General features: G+C 52.4%; 1 protein-coding gene across 10 annotated transcripts in view; it reads left to right on the top strand.

Annotated features, from left to right (window-relative positions):
• Positions 1-13,363, top strand: part of DAZAP1 (DAZ associated protein 1) — a 585,407-nt gene that overhangs the window by 568,409 nt on the left and 3,635 nt on the right. The gene's annotated exons all lie outside the window — the stretch shown is intronic.

Below are 13,363 nucleotides of genomic sequence, written 5' to 3'. Positions count from 1 at the left end.
GCGGCAGCCCTCCGCCGTCGTCATCCCACCGACTATCGCCGTCGAGGTGCGAAAATCCTTCGCCGTCGTCGATCCAACGACGTTCGACGTCTAGGCGCAGAAGTACCCTGGCGTCGTCGACGAGACATTGGACGTCGAAGAACAGAGTCGACGTCGAAATCGACCCCAAAACATGGTCGAATTTCGACGTTTAGAAGGAGGTCGAGGTCAATGTCGAGAAGGGCTCCGTCAGAGCAGGTTATACGCTCTACGTCGAGACCCACATCAGTGAGGTCTAGAGAAGGTTCGGTTGTTTTGGTGACAGAATCACCGTCATGGCACTTATCCTCTCATTCCTCGAGAGGACCTTCGACGCATTCACCATCAGCGTCCCCAGAACGACATTCGAGGAGGTCGCATCAAAGATCTGTCACTTCACAGAAGGGCTTCCCCTTCTGTTCACTTATCTCCAAGGTGGCTTCTACCAATCCATCACTGGAGTAAGAATCCGGCAGGAGCATCACGAGGAGAGGAGGAATATACCAGTCCGATCCACATATCTCCTCTACAAAGATTGGTGCAAGAGGTGGATAGATCGCCTTCAGCTGCACGTCAGCATTGTACTGGAAGATCGCGGGAGCGCAGACCTTCTACTTCCCATCACAAAAGAAGGTCTCCTACATGGTCATCCTCCTCCACCCGCTCCTCTAAAAGACTATTCACCTACCCTATCGGATAGCCCCCAGTCGAGAGTGTCTCCGATAGATGATATTAACACGTATCCTGAGGTGCTTCAAAGAGGGGCTCAGAAGCTGAACATTGAGATGTCGACTCCTCAAGTTGCAACAACGGTGATTTTTGAGACACTACATCAGAGATATGCATCTCGTCCGTTGTTGCCTCTGGTTCCTGGGCTTCTGGAACCAGTAATGGACATTTTCCCAGCACCTTCTGCAATTAAAGCTGCACCTGCAAACCAGCTGAGACAGACCCGTTTTTTTAAAAATCATCCGCCTGCAGATTCTGTTATCGTCGCGGCGGCACGAAAACGCACGCAGTATCTGAAAGAAACACGTTAGTTAGATTCTTCACCTTAGAATATCCCCAGGCGTCAGGCTGGATCCGCAAAGATTTTTTGTCAGCAATACCCCTTGCGCGTCGCTGGGTGTCGTCTGCGGCTCCGCGCCCGTCTGCGTCGAGCGCCGGAATGACGTCGTCGGAGTACTTAGACGCCGCCCTCGCGCGCTGACGTCAGTTCTTCTTTTTTCCGCGCCAGACAGCGCCGATCCGGAAAGAGCTTACCCCTTAGTCACTTTTTGACTAAACTTTTTTGACTCTTTTTGGTCTTCTGTGACTCCTGTCATCGACTGATGTCGGTGACGGACCACCATCGCCGGTGCCTTTACTGCCTGGGGCCCGATCATGATGCGGAGTCGTGTCTCGACTGTCAGGCCTTGACCTCGAAGGCTAGGCGGGAGCGGTCCCGTAAGCTTCTCGAGCTTCCCACACGGTCCCGGTCCAGGAGGAGGTCCAAGGACCGGTCGCGGAGCCGCAGTCACCATCATCGCTCGTTGGGCTCGAAGTCTTCGGGTAAGTCGAAGAGTCAAAGCGCTCGAAGTCCAAGAGGCGACACCGCTCTTCGGACTCCCCTCGCTGGTCGCGCGACTCGCTCGACAGTCAGGGTGGTCCCACCCCCGCAGCTCCGTCGGAGCCGCATCTGTCTCCATACCCGCCGGTCCCTGGGACTGATGCGACTCCGGCAGAGATCAGCGCCTTTCTTTCGGCCATGAGGGGCCTGGCTCCGCCGTCAACGCCTGCCGGTGCGCCTTCAGGCCCCGCGGGCTCGACTGGCCGACCGCGCGAGCCGGCGGCTCCGGCCCCGTCGACGACTTCGGTCCCGACGCCACAGGTCCACGAGGGATCCAGGCCTGGATCTCAGCCGGCGCCGGTCGACCTCACGACGCCTCCTCCGCCGGTGCCGACACCGATTCCACCCCCGGCGCCGTCCCCGGACGACGCCGTTCCCCGGTTTAGCCCCGGCGCCGCTCGACTCCGTATTCGACGCCGATGCATGAGCATTTCATCTACCGCCCGACTCCGGTAATTACTCCTGTTTATCAGGAATCGGATGACGGGGGCGACTGGGAGGGGTCTGAGGACCCTATGGTCAGACAGGCCGAACTTTCACAGGACTGGGCAGACGAACTGGGGGATGCCAGTGGTCTGGCCACCTCCCCGGACGCTGGTTTCATCTCTCCTCCGACTGTGGCCTCGGAGGAAGGTGCAGCTTTTTCAGTGGTGCTGCGCAAGGCGGCCGATGCCCTTGGGCTGGAGTTGCCTGCTGTGGCCGTGAGGACTAACGTCCTCACAGAAGTGCTTCAACCGTCAGCAAGCTCCACAGAGCCTCTGCTGCAGTTCAATGAGGCACTCATAGACGTTCTGCAGGGCACCTGGTCCAAGCCCTCCACAGTACCTCCTGTGCATCGGAACGTGGCCCGGCGCCACTGCCCTGCTCCGGGCAACCCCAGTTTTCTGTCCCAACACCACACTCCAGAGAGTCTGGTTATCCAGGCCTCGACTTCCCAATCCTCCTTCCCGTCCGCTCCTCCAGATCGGGAATCCAAGAGGCTGGAACAGTTCGGAAAGAAGCTGTTCTCTTCCCTGAGTTTGGGTCTGCGGTCCTTGAATACCACTTGCCTTTTGGGCCGTTATTCCCACTCTCTGTGGGATACGGTGGAGAACGTGCTGCCCCTGTGTCCGGAGGAGGCCCGGTCACGGCTCACCCAGGCGCTTGCTGATGGGCGAGATGCAGCACGGCATGCCATATGGTGTGGACTAGACACCACGGACTCGCTGGGGCGGGTAATTTCAACCACAGTGGCGCTTCATCGCCACGCCTGGCTACGGTCCACGTCTTTCTCGGGGGATGTCCAGAGTACCCTCATGGATATGCCCTTTGATGGCACTCGCCTTTTTGGCGAGAAGGCGGATAGTGCGCTGGCTCGTTTAAAGGACTCCCGGGCTACGGCCAAGTCCTTGGGTCTCTCGGCCCCGCGGCCGCAAACTTCCACCTTTCGTGGTACAAGGAAGGGGCGCCTCTTCACGTCCGCCTAGCCACTGGCCGCAGAACCAACCTGCACGTGGACGTGGATTCTGCCGAGGCGGTACTGGAGGACAAAATTCCCGGTCAGTCCACATACACCCCGGCAGCATCCGCCTCAAAGCCCTCCTAGTCCGAGCTATCTGGCCCATTCCACGCCAGTGGGCGGCAGAGTTCGCCATCACCTGCTCCACTGGCGTTCCATCACGTCGGACAGGTGGGTGCTGCAAATCGTCCGAAGGGGCTACTCCCTCCCCTTCGAGATGACCCCTCCAGCCATGCCACCACAGTACCACCGTATGTCGGGGGATCACTTGAATCTTCTCTGGGAGGAAGTTACGGCCCTTTTGGCCAAAGAGGCCGTCGAGCGCGTTCCTGGTCCAGAAGTAGGTCGTGGTTGCTATTCCCACTACTTTCTGGTTCCCAAGAAGGGCAAAGGTGGGCCTACGCCCTATCTTGGACCTCAGGAGCGTCAACGCCTTCCTCCAGAAGGAGCGGTTCAAGATGCTCACCTTAGCTCAGGTTCTGGTTGCCCTAGACCCTGGAGACTGGATGGTAGCGTTGGACTTGCAGGACGCTTATTTTCACATCCCCGTCCTGCCGGCCCACCGGCGTTACCTGCAGTTCATGGTGGGTCAGGAGCATTTTCAGTTCACGGTGCTCCCCTTCGGCCTCACCAGTGCCCCTCGGGTGGTCACGAAAGTTATGGTGATGGTCGCAGCTCATCTGCGCAGATCGGGGGTTCCAGTCTTCCCCTATCTCGACGACTGGCTGTTGAAGGTGAGCTCGCCCCAGGCAGTCGTCTTCCACCTCCAGACTACGGCCGACCTCCTGCATTTGCTGGGGTTCTCCATCAATGTGCCGAAGTCACACTTGAGACCCTCCCAGAAGCTCCTCTTCATCGGAGCGGTTCTAGATTTGGCGTAGTTCCGGGCCTATCCTCCGGAGCAGCAGGTCCGGGATATTCAGGCTCTGATTCCCATCTTTCGGCCTCTATCCTGGGTTTCGGTCAGGTTGGTGCTGCGGCTTCTGGGGCTGATGGCCTCCTGCATCCTGTTGGTGCATTACGCCAGGTGGAGAATGCGGGCTCTGCAGTGGGACCTGAAGTTTCAGTGGGCCCAGCATCGTGGCAACCTGTCTGACCATGTCTTGATCTCGGAGGGCACTGCGAAGCAGTTGCAGTGGTGGCTCACGAACCGAGATTGTGTCAGCGGCAGATCCCTACCCCAACCGGAGCACGTAGTAGTGACTGATGCGTCCCTCCTGGGATGGGGGGCCACATGGGGGAGGCGGAGATCAGAGGACTCTGGTCTCTGGCGGAGTCTCGGCTCCATATCAACCTTTTGGAGCTGAGAGTGATCCGACTTGCACTGAAGGCATTCCTTCCCGTTGTCCGGGGAAGTGTGGTGCAGGTGTTCACGGACAACACCACCGCCATGTGGTATTGCAACAAACAGAGCGGTGTGGGGTCGTGGACCCTTTGTCAGGAGGCCCTGTGCCTCTGGACATGACTGGAACACCAGGGCATCACCCTGGTGGTTCAACATCTGGCGGGCTCTCTGAGCGCCAGAGCAGACTAACTCAGCTGCCGGTGCATGATGGATCACGAATGGCGTCTGAACTCGGACACGGCGCAAGGCCTCTTTCGGCAGTGGGGAGAGCCTTGGTTAGATCTATTCGCCACCGAAGAGAACGCGCAATGTTCGCAGTTCTGCGCGTTGGAGTTTCCAAGGCGGCACTCGCCTTTCGTCACGAGTGGAGTTGTGGTCTGTTGTACGCCTTTCCGCCTATACCACTTCTGCCCAGAGTGCTGAAGAAGATCAGGCGTGACCGGGCCCAAGTCAACTTGGTGGCACGAAGGTACTGGTATCCCGAGCTACTCAGTATGTCAATCGATCCTCCGACACGACTACTTCTTCGGGAGGACCTTCTGTCGCAGCAGCAGGGGACGGTTCTCCACCGAACCTGTCCAGTCTCCACCTCCATGCGTGGAGATTGAGCGGCGACAGTTGATGCCATTTGACTTGCCCCCTGAAGTCTGTGATGTCATTCTGGCAGCCAGGCGTCCCTCCACTAAAACGGTATACGCCTGCAGGTGGAACAAATTTGTGGCATGGTGCACAGCAAAGGCTGTGGATCCCCTTTCCACCCCTTTTTCTGAGGTTCTCCTCTTTCTTCTCACGAGCCCAGCAGGGCTCTGCTCTGGACACCTTGAAAGGTTATCTATCAGCTATCTCTGCTTTCTTACGACTTCCTGATCAGCCTTCTCTTTTCAAATCCCCTGTTTCTCGTTTCCTTAAGGGCATTACTCACATGTTTCCTCCTGTCCCCTTAGTTATGCCTCAGTGGGATTTGAATTTAGTCTTGACCTTTCTGATGTGCGCTCCCTTTGAGCCTCTTCACAATTGTCCCATTCGTCTTCTGACTCTTAAGACTGCTTTCCTAGTAGCTATCACCTCGGCTAGACGGGTGAGTGAGCTCCAGACGTTATCGTCTAAGCCCTCCTTTTCTTTCTGTTCATCCGGACATGGTTGTCCTCCGGACTCGTCCTTCCTTTCTTCCAAAAGTGGTAACTCACTTTCACATCGGGCAATCTGTCACCTTGCCCACCTTCTTTCCGCCTCCGCATCCTTCGAAAGAGAGGCTCCACAGTCTGGACCCAAAACGGGCGCTGTCCTTTTATTTGGACCGCACCAAACTGTTCCGGGTGAACGACCAGCTTTTTGTTGGATACGTGGGTGCTAAGAATGAAGGGCAGTACACAAGCGGACCATCTCACGGTGGGTCGTATTGTGTATAAAGGCTTGTTACTTCTTCGCTAAAAAGAACCCTCCTGTAGGGCTGAGAGCCCATTCCACCCGGGCCACAGCGGCTACTACTGCCCTGGGACGGGGAATCCCTTTGCAGGACATCTTTCTGGCAGCAACGTGGGCCTCGCTGCACACGTTTGCCAAGCATTATTGCCTGGACAGCCAAGTCTGATGGGATCGCTTCTTTGGCCGTTCTGTTCTCCAGGACTTTCTGGTGTGATCTTGGTTCGCCGACCCACCACCGGGGTTTGTATTGCTGGGGTATCTATTCTAAGGTGAGGAATCTAACTAACATGTTTCTTTCAGATGAACAAGTTACTTACCTTCGGTAACGATGTATCTGTAAGAAACATTAGTTAGATTCCTCACCGACCCACCCATCCTCCCCCGTTCTGCGAACTGACATCTAGGGTTAAGGCTATCCTTTCTAGGGCCCTAGATTCTTTGGCACCAGTGTCAGTCTCTTGCATGGCTCTGCGTTCCTGGTGCGGAAAGCTATGTACAAGAACTGACGTCAGCGCGCGAGGGCGGCGTCTATGTACTCCGACATCATTCCGGTGCATGACGACGGACGCGGAGCCGCAGACGACGCCTAGCGATGCGCAAGGGCTATTGCTGACGAAAAATCTTTCTGGATCCAGCCTGACACCTGGGGATATTCTAAGGTGAGGAATCTAACTAATGTTTCTTACAGATACATAGTTACCGAAGGTAAGTAACTTGTTCGTCTGCACATTCGTTGGTCCCCCCTGAGTAAGTCCCAGGATTCTTGGGGGCGGAAGGTATGCGGGTCTGCAGAGTCATCACTAAAAGTCTCCAGCGCAGCAGCCTTATTGGGACGCTACGACAGAGCCTTATGGGACTCCTTGGACTGTTTCAAGGAAAAGCTGCCAAAAGAGGATCAAAGGGACTTTGAGGAGGTCATCAAGGAAGGATCCCTTGTAGCTAACCAAATGATTAGCACGGCAGCGGATGGTCCCACACTGTCGGCGCATCCTTATGCGCATGGGATTTGCGCAAGGCGGTGTGCCTGGTTAAGGCTTACAGCTATCAAGCCAGATGCGCAACAGAGGATCCTTAACCTGCCTTTTTTCTGGCTCCTCACTGTTTGGCACCCATACAGATGAGGAGATGGCTAGAATGAAAGCCGAATTAGACACTCTGAAGGCGGTGGGATTGGAAAAGAAAAAGAGTTAAGGCGGAGATACAGACCCAACCAGCGCAAGGGCTACCAACAGAGGGTTCAAACCCCTCAGTGGTCCCAAAACAAAAATCAAGGAAAGTCGCAGTTCCAAAGCCGTAAGTCAAACAGAGGTAGAGGAGGTCATCAGCAGCAGTCCTCTACCACGGCTAGATCAGCAGGGAAGCAATGAGCAAGAGCTTCCTCTGGCGCCGTTGCCCACTCCAGTGGGAGGAAGTGTATCACATCATCTGAGAGAGTGGTGCAACATAACAGAAGATCGTTGGGTGCTCAGTATACTACGCAATGGATATGCACTACGTTTTCGTGTGTCTCCAAAGGACATCTCTCTGAAAAGATCTTGTCCTCACCAGCTAAAGTTACTACGGCAGGAAGTGGTAACCCTTCTGCGAAAAAAGGCCATTGAAGAGGTTCCTCCTTCTCAGCGGGGGAAGGGAGTTTATTCCAGGTACTTTCTTGTACCAAAAAGAGATCAAGAGCACAAATTCAGACCTATCCTGGACCTTCGATCGCTGAACAAGGTCATCTTGAAGGAGAAATTTTGCATGTTGGCGCTTCATCAAATATGTCCACATCTGCAAACAGGAGATTGGATGTGTTCAGTGGACCTCCAAGATGCGTACTTCCACATACCTATAATTCCCTGTCATCGCAAATATCTGCGATTCGTGGTCGGCAGCAAACACTACCAGTTCTAGGTGTTTCCCTTTGTACTGAAATCTGCCCCACGTGTCTTTACCAAGTGCATGGCGGTGGTGGTGGCGGCTCTACACAGAAGGGGTCTGTTCGTTTATCCGTACTTGGACGATTGGGTCCTGAAAGGGCCATCTCCTCAGCAAGTAAGGAGCGATTTCCAAATATGTGTAACTCTACTCTGCAGGCTAGGTCTGCATGTGAACATGGAGAAATCAGTTCACCGGCCTACCCAGGCGATCCATTGTTTGGGCTCCACTCTGGATACAAACTTAGGAAGAGCGTTTCCTTCGGAGGAGAGACTTTCTTCAAGGCAACAGAAATGCAAAGCTCTTCTCCAGGCAACTCGTCCAACGGTCCGGCAAGTGGCTTCTCTGCTAGAATCGATGGCTTCTTGCATATTTCTCATTCCCAACGCCAGGCTGAAAATGAGGCACTTGCAACAGGACCTAGAGGACAAGTGGGATCAAGCATCGGGTCACTGGGAAGACCGAATTGTGCTTTTGCAAGCAGCAAAGTCATCCATTATATGGTGGACTCGATCAAAGAACCTTGTAATGGGAGTCCCCTTCCATCAACCAGTTCCAACACAGTCCTTAGTAACAGATGCGTCTCTGCAAGGGTGGGGAGCATATGGATTGCCTGCAGATAAAGGGGCGATGGTCCATCTAGGAACAATCCTACCATATAAACATGTTGGAACTGCGGGCAGTCCACCTAGCTCTGAAAGCTTTTCAGCCCTCAATCACATCCAACTCGATCCTGATCCAAACAGACAACTCGACCACCATGTATTACCTCAACAAACAGGGTGGTACGCGCTCTTGCCCTCTCTCCCTGGAAGCTCAAGCGATATGGCACTGGCTTCTAGCCAGAGGCCTCTCCGTCACAGCGGTGCACCTTCCAGGGGAACGAAACGTGCGAGCAGACGCACTCAGTCGGCACTTCGAAGATCAGCCAGACTGGGTGCTAAACGACGAGGTTGTGACAGATATTTTCCATCAGTGGGGGCAACCTTCCATAGATTTGTTTACAGACGATCAAAACAAAAAAATGCCACTCCTTCGCATCCAGGTTCCACCGTCCAGGGACGAGGGGGAATGCTCTTTTGATGGATTATTCAGGAATATATGCATACGCCTTTCCTCCCATCTCTGATCCCGAAGGTGGTATCCAAGCTTATCCAATCCAACATGTCGATCTTGATGGCTCCGGACTGGCCTCGTCAGTGGTGGTACCCAGACCGGTTACAGTTGTCGGTACTCCCCCACAGGAGACTCCCTCACAGATCAGACCTGCTGACCAAGATGGACGGGAAGATTCTACATCCCAACCTTCCCTCACTGAACTTGGCAGCATGGCACCTGAGGTCCTGCAATATGGACATTTGAATTTACCGCAGGACTGTATGCATACACTAAAGGAGGCAAAGAGACCTTCCCCGAGGGCGTCATACTCCTTTAAGTGGAATAGATTCTACTTATGGTGCACTCGTAATCATTTTAATCCTACCACAGGGCAGGAGGTAATTCTGCCTTTCCTCCTGTACTTGCCCAAATCAGGTTTAAAATATTCCTCGATCAGAGTACACTTAGCGGCCATTACGGCCTACAGAAAATCTCCAAACCAGCCTTCCTTTTTTCAGCTGCAGGTGGTTAAAGATTTCTTACAGGGGTTTTAGAAAGTTTATCCCCCTGTTCGGCCTCCTTCTCCTCGGGAGTTGAATCTAGTCCTCTAGATTAATGGGCCCTCCCTTTGAGCCCATCCATAAAGCCACGTTGCAGCATTTGACATGGAAGACCGCTTTCTTATTCGCAATAACATCAGCGTGCAGAGTAAGTGAAATCCAAGCGCTGTCTGCCACAGAGCCATATACTATCTTTCACCACAACAGGGTAGTGTTAAGGACTCACCCTGCTTTTCTTCCAAAGGTTGTATCTGATTTTCTATTTGGAGGGAACGAACGACATAAGAAAATCAGATCAATTGTTTTTAAATTATGGTTCCATGAGGACAGGCTTTCCAGCTTCCAAAAGGTCCATTTCGAGATGGATAGTGTCCTGTATAAAATTGGCTTACTAGTTAGTGAATAAACCCCTATTGTTGTCACCTAAAGCACACTCCACTAGGGGGAAAGCGGCTACAATAGCTTTCTTGCATGATGTTCCAATGGCAGAGATTTGCAAGGCAGCAACTTGGAGATCGGTACACACATTCACAAGGCATTATTGTCTTGAATCCGATTCCAGGGCGGATACTCAAGTAGGCCAAGCCTCCTTGAGGAATCTATTCAGATAATAAGATATCTGGGTTTTCAAGTTTAGTTATCTGAGCTTCATTATTAATTATTTTTTCCTTTGCCCGCAGGTGGAAGAGGTGAGTCTCGCTATTCTATTCAAGTGCTTATGAATATTGATGAGGATCCCCTGGAAGAGAACGATTAGTTACCTGTAATCCTAGTTCTCGTCCAGGGGTATCCTCATCAAATTCATAAGCAACCCTCCCGGGGCAAAGGACCCTTGTTTTTAAGGAATTGTCAACTCTTTGTGTCATGGCTTTTGAGTCACCGCAAAGAACTGACCTAACTGTCACCCCTGAGGCATGAGTAGTAGCTAGGGGTCATGGCTGCCTTAAAGGCACGGTGCCAGTTTTTTTCTATGCTGCTATGAGTTAGCTTTTCAGCCTTTCTAGGCTGTTTTTTCTGCAATGCAGCCTGTGAGCTGTCAATGCTTTCAGTCCTATCTGAGAGATTGTGCTAAGCATTAAAACAGTTTTAAAACATGCTTTGCTTTTGTTTTTCCCTGGTTTTTAATGTATTGTTTATGATATACAGGGGAGTCCTTACAGCATTATTCAGCTCTGGTTATGAAAGGCTGCATTTGCTTTTTTATTATATATATAAATGTATATATATATGGAGATACATCTATGTTTGTCACATATATGATTGTGTTTCGGGGGTCCCGCGCATGGGTGGGAATATTCTAGTGCTTATGACTTTGATGAGGATACCCCTGGAAGAGAACTAGGATTACAGGTAAGCAACTAATCCTTGCATCTTGTCTTCCACGCCAGTTGCAGCTACCAAGGGTGGTTGGTAGCTGCCCCAGGACACCAACCCCCTAGACACTGACCTCTGAGGTGGGACAGCTCATGTATGGCTCCTGGTCTTCCACAGCGTCACCTGGTCTCCACAGTTGCAGTAACAAGGTCTTTGTGAACTCTTCTGAACTTCCCAACAAGGATGGGCATTGTCTCTGTGCCTCCTGGTCACCTTCGAGTGGCATAGTGCTAGATCTAGGGGTATCTAGTTGGCAGGGTAGGTACCACTGTCCTAGTAGGGACCCTTGCTTCTAGTCAGGGAAAGGGGGATACACTGTTAAGATAACCCCTGCTCATCCTCTAGGTAGCTTGGCCTGAGCAGTCTAGGCTATCAAAGGCAATGTGTAAAGTATTTGTACCAACACTCACAGTAACACAGTGAAAACACCACAGATTTACTCCACACCAGTTTTAGAAAAATAAGGTATCTTTACTAAAAACTTTCACAAGACCAAATACTACAGACAAGCCAACATATAATTCAAAAGGTTACTTTAAAGATAGTTCAAGAGCTTGCAGAAAGTACTCCAGGATGTAAAAGTCAGTGTCTTGCACAATGCGACTCTCAATGCACAAAATACGACACTTTCGTGTCCAACTGTACCTGTAGTTGCGATAAGGTTCCCAAAAGCTATAACAAGGAAGATGGCAAAGGCGATGCGATACTCCTGAGATCCTGGGGAGGCTTTGCAGCAACCCTGCTTCACGCAGCAGAGGTGGATGCGCCGGCTCCGATCTGTAGGGGGAGGATGCGATGAATTTGGCTTTCGTTGCGTAGGTTTCTTAGGGGGAAGCTTCACGCACAGGTTCGATGCGACACTCTTCGATGTGGTGCGATGCGTGGCGCAGCGTTGCCTTCCGGCGCCGCAACTCTCGAGGCGGAACGGGACTCTGCGTCGACGCACGCAGCGACTGGAGACTTTCACGCACCGGCAGTGGTCCTCTTCTTATACCCCTCCAAGTCTTTGTCTCTCTTTGTTCCAGTGGGGGGGATTCCCCTGCTCAAACCGGTTCCTGGGTGTGCTCTGCTCTGGAGCACCTGGTTCCTTTCAGAGTGAGGGGCAGGGTCGTTAGACGCTCAGCAGGAGGTGGAGCCATCTTTGTGCCAGCAGAGGCAGAGTCCTCGGCCTGGCCAGCAGGGGGTGGAGCCAGCTTTGTGCTGGCAGGGGCAGCCCTATTCAAACCCAGGGACTACTCCTCCCACCCATCTAAAGCAGATCTCCCTATTCACCCTGCTGCTGACTCATCCAGGCTCCTGGAGCCACCTAGCCCATCACATGACACCAGTCAGCCAACCAGCACACAGGCACACAGGAAGGTTAAACAGGAGAATAGCTACTTTCTAAAAAGTGCTATTCTCACACAGTGAATTTAAAAACCATCTTGCTAAAAAGATGTATAATTAAATTCTGAACACAGAGACACCAAACTTGGATTTTCTATCTTGCCCTTATGGGAAGATAGGCATGTAAACAGCCTTCCCCATTCTATCCTATGGGCAAGATAGCCTCTCAGCAGTGAAAAACGAAAATGGCTGTAATTCACTACCAGGGCATGTTACACACCTCAGTACATGCCCTACCTTTCAGATACACTGCACCCAGCCCAGGGGGGTACCTAGGGCCACCATAGGGATGCCTGACATGTACAGAAAGGGAAGGATAAGGCCTGGTCAGTGGGTGCACTGGCCAGGTCGACATGGCAGTCCTGGACTGCACATAGGCACTGCAAGCAGGCCTAAGACATCATTTTAGCGCTACTCCTGTGGGTGGCACAATCACTGCTGCAGCCCACTAGTAGCATTTGAATCACCAGCCCTGGCACACCCAGTGCACTTTACTAGGGACTAACAGGTGAAACAAATATACCAATCATGGATAACCAATCAATATAACAATTTACCAAGGGAGCACTTGCACTTTGACACTGATCAGCAGTGGCAAAGTGCCCAAAGCATCTAAACCAGCAAAAACGAAATCCAGCATAGCATCAAAAAACACAGGAGGTAGAGGCAAAAAGTCAGGGGTAACCACGCCAAAGATGCCAGGTCTAACACATAGACTCTGCCCCCTCTGCTTGCATGTTTTCCTCTTCAAGAATCCACCTTTGGATTCCACCAGACTTCTTTACTGACTACTCCAGAGTCCCGGGAGGTTCCAACATCACTTCACTCCTATGCACCTGTCTTCCCTTGTGTAGGTAACCTTGTTTCTGGGGCATCCACGGTTGGGGTGGCTCACCAACATTCAGTTCTCCAAAAGGTTTCTTCAGGGCCTCTGGGAAGGGTCCTTATTCTTAAAAACTACAACTGCGACTTCTCCATTGACTTCTATTGAGCAGGCATCTGTGTTTTCCCTCTGCACACAGCCTCCATGGGGTTCCTGGGTACTTAACTTGGGTGGTTCCTGGTTCTCCCAGTTCTTCTAAGTCTTTTGGTCCAAGTACCGTTCTCCTTTGCAGTTCGCATTCCACTTATAT

This window comes from Triturus cristatus, chromosome 12, assembly GCF_964204655.1.
Source record: "Triturus cristatus chromosome 12, aTriCri1.1, whole genome shotgun sequence".
NCBI lineage: Eukaryota > Metazoa > Chordata > Amphibia > Caudata > Salamandridae > Triturus > Triturus cristatus.
Note: the sequence above shows the minus strand (reverse complement) of the source record. Positions and strands in the feature narration are given on the sequence as shown.